General features: G+C 40.1%; 1 long non-coding RNA gene across 1 annotated transcript; it reads left to right on the top strand.

Annotated features, from left to right (window-relative positions):
- Positions 1-6,539: 6,539 nt before the first annotated feature.
- LOC137471183 (uncharacterized) lies at positions 6,540-12,782 on the top strand. The gene is made up of 3 exons (XR_010997452.1): positions 6,540-7,664; positions 12,305-12,390; positions 12,472-12,782. It is a non-coding gene; the product is annotated as an uncharacterized lncRNA (long non-coding RNA).
- Positions 12,783-13,279: the final 497 nt, after the last annotated feature.

Genomic DNA, 13,279 nt, shown 5'->3' with positions numbered 1-13,279 from the left:
TAAAATTAACTGCTTTCTTCTGCCCCTGACAAAGGATTTTAATCTTCTGTATTCATTTAGTCAGCTCCTATCTCCACCTTAATGTTTTTTTTATATACTACACTTTTCTGCAAATATAGCAGATGGTGAATATAGCAGCTGTAACTTCTATATACAGTCAAAGAACATGCATATATATGCAGCTGCACAGAACATACATTAATGGCTCAAATATCTTTAGAGAAATATAACCGTAAAAGGGTTTAATTTGCAGGAAGAAATAGAAATCCAAAATTCATGCATGCCTGCAGTCCCCCATGTGCTATACTCCAGCTACAGCTGACAGCACTGGTGGGACAGCCAGGCCATAGCTGTCTGCTTTGTAAAGAACCTGTAAATTTAACAGCACATGGACTTATCCTATGGCTGACTGGCAAAGGAAGGTGTAGCTGTTGTCTTCTGTAACCCCATTTTATGTGTCCCTGGTCATGGAACACAACCTTGTGATGGGCACGCTGCTACCATTTCTGTCAGTCTGTCCACATCTCTACAGAGAAAGGAAGAGGGATGCAAAATCTAACCCTCTGGAATACTTCCCTGTCTCCCCCTTCATATTGGCATAGTACTGACTGAGCTATATGAAAGGTGTTGGGATCCCAGTCCTTACTCTTAGCTGCATCTAGTGGGGCACTCTTAACACTGTTTGGAAGATTTCAATTTAATTGACCTTCAGGCATGACTTGTTTTTGTGCTCTGAGTATTTTTAAGATGAACCCAGAGGAACTAACTCCTAAATAACTCTCTGATGAGAGAGGAGGAGGACACATGGTGTTACGTTTCCAATAGCTTTGAAGGGTCTGGAAAGTCCCTGAGTGGTGTTTCCAGCTTGGGAGAGAGTTTTCTAAATGTAGAAAGCCTGAGCCATGAAGTAGTCTTTGTTGCCAAAACTCTGAGTGAGAGGAAGAGATTGGTTTTTGGCATGTCAAACCTTCCCTGTCCAACCTTGTGCAGCTGATGGCGCCCTGCAAGGATCACTGTAACTCAGGTGTGGTGCAGTCTGGCTTCCAGAGCTTCAGGGAGTTTGTGTGTGTTGTTTGTGGCCGTGCACTGGGGGAGAGCACCTGTATGGGAAGGTAGAAAACAGTCAACTTCCCACTTTAAGCATGGCGATACTTGCAAATAAACTGGAGTGGAGAGAAACACACTGTAGGCTGGGGACACTGCAACAGGTTTTTTGGTGGCACTAGGGTCCTTCCATCTCAGCTGAGAAGTGTCAGCTCCAGGCTGGAAGTGTGACCAAGCAGGTACTTCTCTGCCATGGCTGTGTGTGTTGCAGCCCCCTGCCCTGGATCTCTGCTCATCCAGAACAGTCAGGCTGAGGAAGCTGCTCTTCACCTCCTCCCAGATGGTGTCTCTGGTGTTTCTGTGTGGTTGGCCATCCATGCCACACATAGAAAGGATGCAGAAGCTCACAAGTACTGAATGTCTTCCAGCAGCCTGCTCCCACTGGGATTATGCTTGGAGCAATTGCATTAAGAGTGGATAGTTTGGATAGTCTCCAAATCTCACTAGTCTCAAGCTAGTAAGCAAAATAAATATATTCCAGAAGGCACCTTCTTGGTTTTTTTCTTTCTGGGGAGTAAGGAAAGGATCTCAATCAGGGCTCTGTGCTGCATGGGCAGAGTATTTAAATGATATTTCTCCTCTCAGTTAGGACTGTAGGGGGTTTGCTTTCTTAGAGAAAAAGCAGAGGAATAAAGAAAGACACAGACTGTTGGGTAAATTGATAACTGGTAGTGGCTACAACCTAATTACTGTGTCTACATATCTGATTAACTTTTTTTCATCTTTTTTTCTGGGATTTTTTTGAGTAATCACTGCTATTACTTGTAAACAAAAATTTTATAAGGTGTGAAATTCCTATACTGTGGTGTTTATCATGATTGTTGACCTTATTCCCCAGGGGAAGGGTGTAGTTCAGCTTGGCATAAGCAATCCTGTGCCAGATGTGGGGTAGTTCATAATAAGAAATGCTATTTACAGAGATGGGAGGAGAGGGGAGAATCAGAGGATCAAGGTCCCAGAGAGTCTGGAATGTGCAGGATCAGATATCTGCATTGGAGCACTTACTGCCTTAATTTGTGTTTCACAGGATGCCGGACTCTTGTGGATCACTTCTCTTTTCAATGAGCATTTGCCTACATATAGCTTATTGCCATTCCAGTCATAGCCCTTGTTTATGTCACTAAAAGACCTCATCACATTTGACTATGTTATTTTTACATAACAACTAAATCAGTAGAGGACCATGGAATATGCAGTATACAAATTCTGGTATCAGCTTGAATGTATGCATCTATATGATTTAAAAAATGGTGAAGGGACTTAAAGTAGTGATGCTTAAGTGCCCCAGAGTTTAGGTGGTGAGGGTTCTGGTGTTAGTTAACCATTTACAAGCACAGAAGCATTTAGGTTCGAAAAGACCCTTAAGATTATCAAATCCAGCCATTAACCCAGCACTGCCAAGTCCACCACTAAATCATGGCCCTAATAAATGCCCTGTCTACACATCTATTAAATATCTCCAGGGCTGGTGACTCAACCACTGAGTTATAGACAAAGATTGATTAGGGAATATATCAATGCAATTCACCAAAGGTTCTGAGAAAAAGGAAACAATGTAAAAAAAAAATTGCAAAATGACTTGATGAATAATCTGTAAAGAGAGGCATGTATATATTGTCTAAGAATCTGTAATTGTCTGGGATTCAAGAGACCCATGGTAAAATCCCCTATCTAAACATCTCCATTCAATGGAAAATTGCATTTAATTGAAGCAATACCAGTCAGCTCTGCACAGGACATGGAAACTTGCTTATGGGGCAGAGCATTCTGTGAGGCAGAGAGTAGTTATGGCATGCTAAGCTAGAAAAAAATCAGCAGGTATTTCTTTCATTACAGAATTCTCAGTGTTTTCCCACTATCAGTGTTTCTTGTAGCTCATCTGGTCCTCTGTTACCTCCTGCATTCTGTTGTTGTTCCAGTCATTTAAAACCTGAGTGAAGTGAACTGAAAACTGGTCATAAAGAAGTTGTGAGAAGACATATAAAGCAGCTGTCATGGTAAGGGAATAAACTGGAAATGGTGGAGGTAGCAAACTGAATCAACTTTTAAGGTGCAAAGAGAAAGATTATGGGGATTTTACTTTAAAAGGGCTGGGAGAACAAAGATGATTTAAAAGAGTAAAGATAAAGACTTGGTTTAAGTGAGGCTTAAGAAGGGTAAGGAAAATACTAATCTACAGCAGTGTTAATCTGGCTACAGCCATGAAGTGTTTTCCTGTCAGCCTACTAACTGGGAACAATATAGACTAGAGACCAAATTGGGGAACTTTTGATCTGTGTGACTGCAGACCTTCACAGACTATACTTTCTTTGTGAGGAAAAATGAAAAAATATAAGAAAAGGACGAAAAAATAAGAGGTGTGGGACAATTAGTAAATTTTTCAAGCAATTGATTTCCAGACCCAGTGAGTGGATCTCTGTCCATACCAATGTGCATATTTCATATGCAGGACTGTGGTCACATTCACCCTCTCCCATTTCTGAGGCTTTTGAGCTAGAGTCTGATGAGGTTTATGGTGGTTGTCCACTGGGTTTGAGGTGAATTTGGGTTGTTTTTCTTTAAGGTCTGTAGCCTGCTTCCTGAAACAGACCTGGAAAATGTAAACCAGTATATATCCATACTAACAGACCACCAGGGAAGAGGGCTGCTGAGCCTTACTTTTTCAGACTGATAATACTGCAGAGCAGAAAAGATCCAATTCTTTGACCCTGGCCCAAGTCTCCAGGTTGTTTTTGTGAATGTTGCAATCACAATAGCAGAATCTTTCCAGGATGTGGAGGGCATTTTGTGTGGTTATGTGTGAAATCCAGAATTTGAAGGAGAGATTATTATAGTTTGTAACTTGCTTTAGTGTTTGAAGAATGCCAATCATCAAAAGCAGAGAGGGCCTTTTGTGACTAAATTTCCTTCTCTCCCAAAGAAAGTGAGAATTCCAAGAAGTGAAAAGGTATACTCACAACACTTGATTAGAAATAAAAGATTTTGTATACTGCGTTTCTGAGTTGACCAGCTATGATACATCAAAATAGGCTTGGGGGTTTTTTTCTATGTTTTCAATGTTTGCTCTCTGATAATTAATCTTGTTTCAGATGTTTTGGCATGCAAAACCACTGCTGAAAATTTAGGACACTATATTCTGCTGAAAAGAAAATTCTGAACAGCTTGCTTTCAGGCTTTTTTGTTGTTTTTTCCCCTCCATGTTCTGCTAAAGATTTACTTGTTAAAAATCAGGTATTATGTGTTGGCAAAGTAGGCAAGTAGTTTAAATTGTTCATTCTTAGTTGTTCTCAGTAGATTTGTGACATGGTTTGTCTGTGCAAACCTTTGCTCAACTCTCATGTGTTTCATAGGTCACCAGTTTGTCTTGCTATTGATGGCAGTGCAACTGTACATTTTGGTGAGTTAGGCACACAACTTACAGCTTATTTAACAGAAGTACTTAGTGAAAAAGGAAAAAATATCCAGACTTACACATGCCTACAGTACAGTGCTCTTCTTCAGAAATCCTGGAATAGCCATTTTGTTTAACAAGTAAATTTTGTGGCAGCAGAACTAATGAAGCCTGGTTTCCTATAGTTTTTTGTCTCATGGGTGATTGACTTTCACTATCTAAGAGGATGTGAGCCCCAGGCAAAGCTTTTCCCATCAGTGGGGTGTTTATATAAGGGATTTCTCCCATGAGGCTTCTCTCATATCTTGAACTCACAACTGCAAGTTTTCTCAGAGCCAGGACTCTGATAGCATCTCTATGCATCTGTCTATTTTCAGGAAGAAAAAGGAAGAGTCTACCAGTGTTAGAAACTGGTTGGAAATATAATTAAGAAATGGACAGAATGAATACACAGGTGAACACAAAATGAATTATCACAATTTTATAGGAAATTCTAGTGAAAATAACTTGGACATAACAGGATGTAGTACTGCAGTGACTATCAGAGATATTTTGTGTGCTTGAAAACCCTGGTTCAAAGTTTCTGCCATGAGAGAAAGCAGATCCAATTATTTATTTCCAAGTTTTCAATGTTGTGTGCACAACAGCAGATGTGAAATGTGCCCATATAATAGTGTTTTCGTCTTTATCTTTTGGTGAGTCCATATAACTACCACCATCAGCAGTTGATTAACTATGCCCTTTAATCCAGATTTCATTGTTTTTCACCTCAGAATAGAAGATTTTCATTTCCGCCCTACCACAAAAGCCTGTGCTGGCAAATTTTAAGACTAATCTTCTAGTTTTCACAATTGCACACTCATTCATAATTGTGTAGGTAATTATCCAGTCAAATGCAAAGTATGCACTATTATTTTTTAAGAACTATATTCTTCAGTGCAGTCCACTGAAACAACTTCTAGCACTTCATGTATTTATTTGGATGGTAAAGGCAAAGTCATAAAGAGATAGTCCTAGTATAGCCAGGATATAGCAATGCTATATTAAAGCCAGTGAAATAAAATTCTAATGTGTATCCTTTGATGCTCTGCCTCAGTGATGCAATTCAAATGTACTTTTTAATGGTGCTTTTATAGTACTTGAACTCTTGGCTGTATTGAAATGCAATTTTTCAATCTTGATGTTTTTGGAACGTGTTGAGAGTGTAATATGCATGGTTTTTATAGATCCCAGAGAGACCTCCCTCAAACTTTTCTTTCACCTACTCACAGAAAATCCTCCCTTGTTTGGGTGCTAGGGAACCCTTGTGAATTAGTCACAGGCAGTGAGGTATGAAGTGGAGTTTGAGCTAGCTGTCTATATTTTAATTAAATTAGAAACTCCGGATTCTTACTAGACAGATTCTTAGGCTGAACTTTATTCCTTCTCCTTGGAGTCTGAACTGCTGGAAATTTCCTGACTTCTTTTAGATGACTTGTATTTTTGAGAGTGTCCCATGCAATTTTTAAGAACTGCAGGGAAAATAAACTGCTTACAGTATCTAGAACGTTTCAGTCATCCATTTCCAGAGACTTTGGAGAGGTATCAGTAGCACCAGTTCACATATGGGGAATTTGAGGCACAGAACATTGAAGTGACTTGCCCCAGACCATCCAGCAAGTAAGAAAGAGAACAAGAGTTAGGGGCTCGTCCTTCTACCTTGTGCCACATCTTTTCAGACACATGCTGCAGCCATCAGGAGAGGAGAAGACATTCACATGCTAGCAGTGAATAGCAGAGATTTTGACCTTCAGAAATGGCAACCACTTCACCTCTGCGGTTCATAAAACAGAGTGTCTGAAGAGTAGAAGGAGATGGAGATTGGCACCTTCTGAAATTCAGACAGCTTGCACCAGTGTGCTGGCAAGGAGAAGCTCACGTGTCTGCCTCTATTAGGAGGAGGCATCCATCCATATCTGAGTCCATCTTCATGTAATTTTTTTCTCTCACTCAATGAAAAAATGCTTTTGAGGGTACAGAATGTAGTTGTACTGTTTTCTTCGGTGTTCAGCTGTGATGGAGGCTCTCATGGGAGAATGAATTATCCTTCCTTTCCTCCTGTGCAGACACCTCATATTCCTTTAGATACTGTCTGGTCTCATATTTTACTAGATGAGCCATCTTATCATTTTAATCATAACCTAAACAAGCTAGTTTTGTCTGTGTGTACCACAGTAGGAGCCTGGGCATAACAGACCAAATTTTGAACTTCTGCCCTGGATTGTGCTGTCTTACCTGTGTAACCAGAGATGGAGAAGTATTTGTGCTGTTCTTCCTACATCCAGTGGCTCAAATCACAGATTTTCAGCAGCCAGAGGATGAGCAGAGCTCATAGGGTTTTTTGCTTCTCTCATAGGCTTCCTCAGTCAGAGAGGTAGGCAAAATAACAACTTTACATATTCTTCTGCAAAAGGGGAGGAACAGCAAGAAACTATAGTGGGGCATGATGAGAAACTCCAGACAGAGAAACTCAATTCTGATATATTTTTAAGTGGTTATTTTTTGCTTATGGCATTCAGAATGCCAGTGGCACCCATTATATAACACGGTCCCAGCATAGGAACTGAAATGTGAACTCCAAACAGTAGAGAAGGAGGGGATCTGTTTACATCTGCTTTAAAGGAGAGCACTGTAAACATAACACTGAAATCTTCCAGTGGAATTTTCTTAACAGCAGTGAAGGGTAAATGTGTATAAGGAACATTGCCCAACAACAGCTCCTACTTTAACATGTCCCCAAGTCCTAAAGCTGTGCACTATTGTTTTGTGCTGGTAAACCATCTTGTGTGCGTACTCAATACTTTTTTTCCACTAACAACCCAAACTGTGGGCCAGGGGAGATTAAGATGAGGTTTTCATTTCATTCAGAGCTCTGGAATCCAGCCCACTGGAACTTGTATCTTTTGAAGCTCTAATAATTAACATTCCTGCATTCCTTAAACTGCAGCACTCACCAAAATGTGCTTCCTGCAGAGCTGAATGAGGGCAAGGACATTGTCTCACCAGCAGGCAGAAAAGCATGGCAACCCTTCCTGGAAGGATTCCTGCTGGTGTGGGGTTGATTGAAGAAGAGGATTCACCTGAGCTTGGAGTGGATAGAAGGCTCCTGGCTCCTTTACAAATACAGGAGGTATGTGTGATGTGGCTCTCTTTAGTCCTCTTTTTTAAACTTATCTAAGAAATAGTCTATTTCTCACCCCAGGCCTCTGCTTACTGTAGACATGCTCAATGTCCCTGTCAATCCAAATTTGGAATCAGATTTAAGAGATTTGTCTCAACCCTCCAAAAAAGCTGTGATTTCTAACAACTATTGTGAGGATACGAATTTTTTTCCCAGACCACTTCCTCCCTCATGGGAAAGGAAGCCGTAACAGTGACCTAACAAAGACTGTCCTCTGAATCAGCTCCCAGATAAGCAGAAACTTGGAAATTGCAAAGGGAAGGGAATGTCAGTAGGTAATGTTTCATACACATTATGTGGCCAGAAGTACCCACAATCCTCTGCTGAAGTGCCAAGGAATCCAACTGGCCTTTCAGTGTGGCACGGTCCTTGCTGACTTTCATTCACATGTGATTGTCTCGGGGTCTTGTAGCATGACCATGACAAACAGTTTACCTCACTTAGAGTTTCTCAAGCTATGATCTCAGAAAAGTTGTGAAGTCCACTCCCTGTCCCAAGGAAGGATCCGTTAAACCAACATCACTTTGTCATAGAGATCTGTCTGGTCTGTTCTTAAATACCGCCCATAATGAGCTCTCCAGACAAACTTGCCAGCGTTTAGTTTCTTTTTTGTTAGAGGACTCTTTCCCCAGATTTCTTGTACTGCAAGTGAAGCATATTGCTTCTTATCCTGTCTACACTGGACCTGGAAAATAGTTTGTTCCTCTCCTTTTCTTTTTGCAACTTTATACACCAAAGATTGTTCTCAAGTCTCTTCTCAGCTTTTTTCTCTAAACATCTTGTTTATTCTGTCTTTCCCTGTATGTCAGGTTTTCTGAACCTCAGTTTCCATCGCTCCCCTCAGGGCTATCTTCATTTGGCTCCATCTCTGAAGCGTGGAGTCCAAATGGGGCAGAGTACTTCAGCTGAGCTCTTTCCCATGCTGAGAAGGGAAAGCATCTAACCTTTCTATGTGTTTCACAGTCCTACCAGCATTTGCCATTCCAGCACTTAGGCCAACAACTATTCCCTAATTTGAGGCTGAAGCAGAAATCTCTAACCCATAAGCAAAGCAAAGCAGGTACTCAAACATCACATTTGAGATACTGCTGGCTCCAGGTGGACTTGTGGCTGAACCCACAGAGGGATCTCACTTGGCTCCCCTTCTCTCTTTTCTGTCTGCTCAGAAAGGGTGACAAGGTGTGGCTTGCCAAGGCAGGCTGCCAACAGCTGAAATTTCCTGTACAGCTGTAGAAACAAATAACTGTTGAGCATGCCTGGTTCCCATCACTCCCTTTCCCTGGCTCTGCTTTGCCCTTTCTAGCTGAAATGTCCTGCTTTGCCATCTACTTGGGGAGGGAGGTACCTAGGATCACAGAGTGCACTCCCAATCTCTTCCACCTCTCTTCTCATGCCCACCTTTTTTTTTGGAAGGACACAGATGGGATTTGTGGGATGTTTGGTGCTGCATGGCTAGTGCTGGGCTTATTCTGGTATGACCTGCTTATCAGAAAATAATCACAAAAGCTGTGGCTTGGCTACATATATGGAGCTTCAGAATGCCAGAGATGGCTTTTCCTATGTCATCTTAACTAATTAAGAGCACAAGGAAAGTGATGGAATGATTAATGCTTTGACTGTCTATGCTCTAGATGCTATTAGAGACTTTAATTCCATAGCAATTGATTGCAAATATCCAGTAACTGATGATGCAAATATGCCATGATTTACTCTCACCATGGGCTTCATTTAGATACCCAATGTCAGTCTGTGGTACCATACACAGTCTTTGAAATACAGCTTTTATAACTATTCATTTCTGTAATGAAAACCAGAATTCTTTCAAGAGCCGAACAATAAAATTGTTAGGCATTTGTTTTTCTAGCTAACCTTCCAGTGACAAAAAATTTAAGGCATATAGTGCAACTGGTTTTCATCTGAGAGATGGGATGGATGATATCAGGGTATAAAACGTACATTATTCTCTGTATGTACAATTTTGTATTATGTAAGTAAATTTATTTTTTAAAATATAGTGGGAAATCTTTTAGTCAAAACAAATATTATTTTCTATGTATTTACAGGCTCTAAGGATCTGTTTTCTGCCTTTTTATTTTAAATCTCTGTGGCTTGAACTTGATTTTCAAGTTTCCATAAGACTGTCCAAATTGGTTTGCTCTTAGAGCCGTATTTTAAAGTTTATTTTCAATTTCTCTTGCAGTCTATCTAGTATTTATCAGTTCCAGGAAAAATCTTGACAGAGAGACTGTGTCATTTTTCAATTCAGTGTGTTTTTAGTGGCTTTTTAGCTCTTATAGATGGAGCATAATTGTGTGTTGTTTAGCTTGCAGATGAGAACTTCACTTACAAGAAAAGAAGGCAGAGACACAGAATTCCAACAGTAAACCAAAGCTATAACAATGTCATGAAATAATGCAAATATAATTGTGATGAAATTACTGCATGAGATTTTATGGCTCATGTGATTAGCTGTCCAGCTGTTTTTAGGAGGCAGGGCTGGAGACCAGTTGTGGGACTGCTCACAGAACATGACATAGGGATAATGGCTTCTGGGTTGAAGTGCCTCACACTAGTAGAACTCCAGGTCCTCTCCTTAATAAGCTGGGGAGAGGGAATGGCAGCAGTGATTCTCAGGAGGCAGAGGCAATATTTTCTATGGAATTAACAGGCAGTCTGGATGGCAGATGCAGGCAGCCATTTGATGTGCATCAGATTGGGACTACTCGAACACTTTTGTCTTAAAAAAATGTAAAAATATATCAGTCACTCTATAGAAAACAGTTTTGTGGGCAGCAACATTACTGAGGTCTAATCCATAACTTTCTCTCTTGTGGGTAGATCTTGTCTGATCTACAGTGCAAATGCCAATAAAACCTGTCCCAGACCTAGGATTCCCATGATGTTTCACATTCACTGATGTCTAAAACTGTTGCCATTTTCCAGTGGAGCTTCCCCTCATTTCAGTTTAACAACCTTGTGGAACTGAATACATTTGACATCTCTGTTCCTCTTACAAGGCAATTGAAGTTGGCCGTGTCCATAGGGGTTATTAGGAGAAGACACATATGATGATTACACTTTTTCAATATCTTAGGAAACTAGGCCAAGAATAATAATGGTATGAGTTTGCTGGATAAAATCACATCAGGTTGTTTTTAGATACAAACTCTCCAGGTTTGGCAGGATCTTGTTTGGAAAATGAATTATGCATTTTAGGGGTTCGCTGTAAAGTCAATTACAGATTCCTTGGTAAGACAGATCTTCATCTTCTGCTCTTCCCCATATGAAGGACAGGTGATGAAAAAGATAATAATTTATTTCTTTAGATTATAGGAAGTCAAAGGGGAAATTAGTTCAGATGGTTTATCTACTTTGAACGTTGTATACAGAATGCTACATGTCCCTTGTCAGAGGGAGCTGATTAACTATTTCTAAAATTAAGAATTGAAAAAAAGTTAAAAGTAGAATAGGATTCTACTTTTTCAAATATTGAGTAAATCCTCAGCACAGTAAGCAAGGCCTGCAGAGACGTTTAGCACATGCTCCCCTTGAAGTATCTTTTAACTGCTGAAACAAGTCACCTGAATATTTTTGAAAAAAGATACTTAATTGCCTTTCAGAACAAAATCAAAGTTATGCAGTAGTAAGAAATTCTTGGTACTATCCAATAATGAATGCATAAAGCCCAGGGTTGCATCCAAAGTAGACAAAGTCATGTAGTAGTTTAAGCAGATCTTTTGGGGAAAGTTGGGGGTTTTTAATTTCATATCCTTTAATTTCATATCCTTCCCTCTCCATTCCCTGCCCCTCCCCAACCCCCAACCCCCCCCCACCAAAAAAAAAAAAAAGAAAAAGAAAAAGTGGACCAAACACTAAAAACCAGACACATGTTTTCAAAAATATAAAATTTTAATAGTCAGAAAACAATTGGTTCGAAAACTCTTCCAAAAAAATTTGCTGGCCTCTGATCACAGGTCAAAGAACTGGTAGATTTTAAAGCCAGGAGACGTTATAAATATTAATCTCTTTCAGTTTTCCTTATAGGACAAACCATAGAATTTCTCCCTGCTGTTCTTGGTTTGTGCGTAGAACATTTGAGCCAGGTGTAAAAAAAATTTATATTGACACAAACTTGAAGTAAATGCTTCATTTCCTCACAGTAGAAATATTCATTCTTTACAATTTGAACTTATCTAAATTTCTTTTGTCGCCATGGGATCTTGTTATGTCATTATGTCCAGCATTAAAGCATCTGTCTTTACAATGTGAAGACCAGTGTCTGCACTGAGGTGAGGATATGTGCTCAGCAAAATGAGATTAACATCAAAATGTGTGTCACAAGCTCAGAGTGCATGAACATTTTCCAAAAGCTGAAGTATCGCATGAAGCCTGGAAATGGGGGATCTGTTGAGTTACCAGCAACAGAGGTGAAAGATCAAGTTTTAGTGCCAATTACTGGTTTCCCATGTGCCTCTCCTTAATGATAATATCCTATGAGAGGCTATGATTTAACATAGTCACCACACTGACACATGAGAGCTACATCTAAGGAGAGAGAAAACAGTGGTTCAACTGTCTCTTCTTTCCAGAGCTGAGAGAGCTGACAGTGACCAAGTATGTCTGGTCACTTCTATCACCAGAAACATGATCTGTCATTTTTGCTGGGATTACGAAGGTAAATAACGTGATTCTGTATCTTACATGGTTGAAAATATGTTTTGGAAAATATGCTTGATATCTCTTATCTCCTTTCTAGCATACAGAGTCAGCATAAATATGAAGTCTTCGGTAAGCAACAAATTTTGATGAAAATTCTCCATCTAGAAAGAGGGAAAAGGCAGAAAAGTATTCAAGAAATAGTTATAGTGACATTTGATTTTGAAGCTCAGCATATCAGAGGGCATCAATGATCTTCAAATACTGCAATTAAAAACTTTGGGCACACAGAATTCATTAATATTTTCTCTGTCAAGCCTCCAATTGATTGGTCTTTAGTACTTTGCCATTTTAATTTACATGGTGTGCTTCCTGTCTGGTAACACATGCAAGATTTACTGTGAGCTTTGAGCTTCACGTTCAGCCCCATGAAGGGCATCGGTGTTCAAACTGGAAATACCAAAATACAAAGCCACAAAGGAGGAGCACTTTGTTCCTCCCTGCCCTATAGTCATCAAGTCCATCTCTTTTTGAGGTGTCTGGATTTCTATTCTGCACACCTCTGATTGGAGCCTCAGAAGCACTTTTCTGACAATGCTTGGCATGGTTCTGCCGCCCTCAGAAGGGTCCAGTGCAATCAGCAAGCTGAGCACCTTTAACACGAAGCCAGTTGGATCGGGCCGGTGCAAACATGGATCTGACTCCCTCAAATGGTGCTCACTGGGACAATGTGCCACTTCTCACATTAAGCTGAGGGTACCCATCTTCAGCAGACATTAGACCAAAGCTCAGGTAGTTAAGTGGATATCTGTGTGCATATGTATATATGCATATGTCTGTTGTTTATTATAAAGAAGCTACAAATGATCTCTGGCACAGTTACCAAGACCAGAACTCTCCTCCCAAAT

Source organism: Anomalospiza imberbis, chromosome 3, assembly GCF_031753505.1.
Source record: "Anomalospiza imberbis isolate Cuckoo-Finch-1a 21T00152 chromosome 3, ASM3175350v1, whole genome shotgun sequence".
NCBI lineage: Eukaryota > Metazoa > Chordata > Aves > Passeriformes > Viduidae > Anomalospiza > Anomalospiza imberbis.
The sequence above is the reverse complement of the archived record's forward strand: the minus strand, read 5'-3'. Positions and strand labels throughout refer to the sequence as shown.